The sequence below is a fragment of the Penaeus vannamei genome, chromosome 19 (genome assembly GCF_042767895.1).
Source record: "Penaeus vannamei isolate JL-2024 chromosome 19, ASM4276789v1, whole genome shotgun sequence".
NCBI lineage: Eukaryota > Metazoa > Arthropoda > Malacostraca > Decapoda > Penaeidae > Penaeus > Penaeus vannamei.
The window spans coordinates 18,980,448-18,985,447 of NC_091567.1; positions in this window are offsets into that span (position 1 = coordinate 18,980,448).

A 5,000-nucleotide genomic window follows, 5' to 3' on the forward strand; every position below is an offset into this window, starting at 1 on the left:
GTAGATAGCGTGGCGTGGCGTGGGCTGTCTCGTGCTGTGTAGTTGTGGGCAAAGGGAGCCCAAGGGCGCACCGAGCGGTAACGCGCATGGGGAGAGCCCCAAGTGGGCTGACCTGGTCAGGCCGCTGCCCTCGGTTAACTATCGTAGCTTTCAAGAGAGGGTCTGGAGTCCCTAGCATTGGAGACGTAGGAAGGAAATCCTTGTTCCTCAGATCGCTCGGCATAGCTACTAACTGTCGTCCCCGACGGGCTGGTGCTGGCGTTCTCTGAAATAAGTATACTGAGGCATAGACAGGGCGAGGGACAGGAGGGCAAACAGTGGGGGGGGGGAGTTGTGATAGCAAAGGCCTTAAGATATAATCAAAATATATCAGATTGCAATGACTGTTATTCCAAATATTTTCATGAATTTTCAATCTTTATTTATTTTTTCACTAATTCACTGTCCAAGGATTGACAGAGGAGCATGCTTAGGGAGATGAAAATCTACTAGAGATAAGCATTGTGCAGAACTACAAGGAAGCAAAAAGTGTCGCAGTTCGCAAGAATGTCTTGAATGACTAACTTCCTTGGGAAAAAATGAAAATGTAATAATGCAGAGTTCAACAGTTGTGCAGTGCAATAGTGCATACAGTCTTCTCCTGACTAATAATAAATGTTCTATATCATTTCATTAAAGTTGTCTATCACACATCACCAACAGCAATTCGAGGCAAAGCGATAATGAAAGCAGGTAATGCAGTCCTCACACTTCGGGAGCGACTCATTGCATCGAATATGCTTCCTCAAGGCAACATGTGCATGGTAAAACGTAATGCAAAACAAGAATACACGATTGATGCACTAATAACAATAAACATGGTAATTGCAATATTAATCAACTACTATGCAAAATCATAAAAATAGTACTTTAATCAGTACGTAAAGTGAATGAAACGGTGACTGGTCTGTTGCAGAACAGACTAAGGCTTGCAGAGCAATGCATGATGCAAGCGGGTTTGGGTCAGCTTCCCTTATCTGACAGCCTAAAGACAACCCTCGTGGTTGTAAATGATATAACCTTAAAATAAATTCCCTGAGGAAAAGTGATGATGGACCCAACCGTAGAAGGGATATCATCGAACAAACTCATACGCAGAACGCAAATTGGGCATCCCATCTTCTTGGGGAATACCAGCCATAATCTCTTACGTATAGTCTTATAAGAATGCGCGGCGCGGAGCGGAGATTGCCTCTAGTGATGTGTGCAGCTTAGCACATACAGGACAACTTAACATTGATTACCTTAATGCTAACTACATATCCATACCCAGATGGGGGTCGTCACCAAAGACCATGTAATAATGATGAGGTGAGGTTCGTGATTAAGATTGATTAATGAAGAAAATGTTTCGAAAATGGGTTCGGCATACTAACAATTATCGTATGAAAGGAAAGAAATGGAAAATCGATAGGATAACCGAAGTGATTTCGCATTTAGTGATCACTCATCACGAACAATATGAAATCATAGTAGGTGTATAATATATTTAATCTCTAACAGAGATAACTGCATAAGAAATAAATACAAATACCTGAGTGAGGTTATGTGAGGTTATTATCTGAATTTCGTTAAAAATAGCAAGGGCTAATAGATATAAAATTAAATAATATTGTGAAAAACAACTATGCAATAATCTAGAAATTAAATCATCAAATTACCAATAAATGAAACGAAGGATTTACCACACATGAATAATTAAAGAAAAAGTATATCTATAAAGAAGACGAATAATTATGGCAAAAAATACTTCGGAATATGCACAAAAGTACTATAATAACAACTAAAAATCATAAGATTTCATTCAATGAATTATGTTAATATTATTACACCTCCCAATATATTCAAGCAAACCGGAAGCAAATTCATCACTCTATTGTAAATACGTCAATAACGAAAAAGAACAATGACTTTCGCAATGTTGATTCGCGTTGTCAAAATTATTAAGCTATATGAAATGAAATTAAAATTCAGAAAAAAATGTAGAATGTAATTCGAAATAGTACTAAGACTGGTCATAAAAGATGAGATATGTCATTGTTTGACAAGACCTGACCTGACTTAACCTGAATAACTATGTGTGAAGTGACCACACTGAAAAAAGGTATAAATGTTTATATGTATAAGAATAACTGAATTCGATATTCATATAGAAATACAAATAAACAAGACACTCTGTTTGTATAAATATATATACGAAAAGAAACCCTCAAACGTTCGAAATGCAAACTAATATTACAAATTGGATAATTTGACCCAAGGATTTGTAGAGATTATAAAGGGCAGTAAGAGGGTCACTCGCGGGCACTATATGGTCATGACAAGACAAGGGTAGGTCAGATAAAATATCACATTATAATTTAACACTAGTGGCCTCAACAGAGAGGGGCGTGGACTGGGGTAGGTGGGCAGCAGGGAGGGGAGGTATTTGTTTGTGCATAATTCAACTAAATTATTTAAATATTCTAAAATATCCCACAAATGCGTAATGAAACCGAGCCGAAATAAATGCACTTGGTAACAATAGGAGAATTGAACGTCGATATGGCGTTGGTCAATGCAGTAAGAGATAATGAGAATAAAAAAAAAGGTCAAGAATATGGCAATGCTTAGGATTCTAGGCACATAACCTACAATGTCCATAGAAATAGATAATAATTTAGAGATAATGCACATTATATTTCACCCACATGAATAAAAGATTTAAGCATTATATATGATTTATACTAACTAGGCTATCATGATCGAGTTATATTTTAAAAAACATGCCAAAGAAAGAAAATGCACTTTGCACAGACATTTGTTCAGATAATTGAAGAAAAAAAAAACACTGCCCTTGTGGGGGGAAAAAATCGTACGGCATGCACACATAGGCGAAGAAAGGGAAAAATAAAGAAATGCCCACGGTGTACTTACAATTTCTTGGAGGAGGCATGGAATTTGTGTAGCAGCTGCATAGCGACATCCCGCCGTCTGCCACCAGTTGTCAGGGTTTTGTTTTTGCCTGACTTTGGTGGGTTATGGAGACACAGTTCTGGTTTGGAGATTTATTAGTTGAAGTGGCTGGCAGGTAGCGTGGTGTGGCGTGGGCTGTCTCGTGCTGTGCAGTTGTGGGCAAAGGGAGCCCAAGGGCGCTCCGAGCGGTAATGCGCGTGGTGAGAGCCCCAAGTGGGCTGACCTGGTCAGGCCGCTGCCCTCGTCAATTGTCGTAGCTTTCAAGAGAGGGTCTGGAGTCCCTAGCATCGCGGGAAGGAAATCCTTGTTCCTCAGACTACTAAAGGCTTTGTACAGCTTCCTAGTGTCTGCCATAGTCTTTTCCTTGCCAGGTTCGTCATCTTTATGGTCAGTCTGGTGAGGAGTGGTCAACTTTTACTTGCCATGTGATTAGCACTTCCTTCAGCCTCTCACATTCCCACCATGTGATTAGTACTTCTTCCAGCCCTCACACTACCCCATCCAACAAGGGGAAGTTGTGTGTTAGAGCACATTCTCTTACAGCTACAGGGCTGGCGAGAGGATATATGCAGCCACTGGTTATTTGGCAAGGTGCTCACGGTACCTATATGAGGCCAATAACTCAGTGACTGCTTGTTGCAAACCACAGGGTGCACTCATTCACGGCATTGCTCTCCCTCCAGGACTCCCACCTCCACAGTGTACAAGGGTGCCATGAACGGCAAACACGTGGGTAGTTGAACTCCTGGGGAGGCCAGAGGGGATGCAATCCCACCTACAGAATAAGCATTATTAGTGCAAGCCATCGGTTCAACCCTTCCCAGGGAGCCAGTCAGTGGGGGAGGCCGCCTCAACGGGAGGGAGAGGGGGCAACCCAAAGACCAGCTAACCTGAGAGAGGGAGCTCGAGTTTCTGTAACTGAGAGGATTCCACCACTATTTCGACTTACCTAGGAGAGGGAGCTCAAGGTTCTGTAACTGAGAGGATGCCACCACTATTTCGGCTATTTCTCCGATCCCAGGTAGCTAGTCAGTGGGGGAGGCCACCTCAACAGTAGAGAGAGGGGGCTATGCAAAGACCGGCATACCTGAGAGAGGGGCTTCATGATTTAGCAAAGAGAGGATGTCACCTCTTTGTTGGCAGATTTCTGGAGAGCCATCTCACAAGAGGTGGGCTCTTCAAAAAATAGCAGTGACATGACCCATGAATCAAGTCACAGCATGGGTGGGATAAGGGAGCCAAACGGTCAGTCTAGCACATGCTGAGATGAGACTGAACATGTTGAAGGCCTTGGCAAGGGCGGGAGGGGATCCTATCTGCCTAATCATAGCTATCAGAGAAAACTCAATTGGTAGTCATGGGGAGGTCTGTCAGACCAGTCCCTGGCAAAGGAATGGCAACTCTATGTACACCGTAAAGCAGGCATACTAAGCTCTTGAGACACCCTCCCCTGTGGACAGTAAAGGTCTCCCACATCCGAGTGATAGCCCGAAGATAGGGTCTTGTTCACCAGAAGGTGCACAAAGATCTTTGAAGGCCAGAATTGGTCGACCTTAATCGTCATCTTGATTTCCGTTTGGAAGCCCTACGAAGCTTAGCTTGGCTTAATTTTAGAATACGCAGGTACCGACGCGGCAGATGTAGAAGCAATGTGGAAACTTGGCTTGTGAGCTAATGGTTTTATGTATAATTTTGATTATATGCACGCCACCGAGAGAGAGAGAGACAGACTTTTTTGACTTCGGTAAGTTTATTGAGACAAAAGCTTACATCTCAAAAGGATGAGTTCATTCTCAGCTCTATCTTGATAAGTCTCTATGTGGGTTCACATTCCATATTCAAAACTTATTTTAACAGATGAGAATATGTACGAAACTTAAAATACAAAAATACAAGTATTCAGAGCCAATGGTTTGCATGTCGGTAGAGTGATATAACCAATAATTTCCCACCCTCATCTTGATAAGTCACTTCCTGGGCTCACCGAATTACATACAGTTCACGTA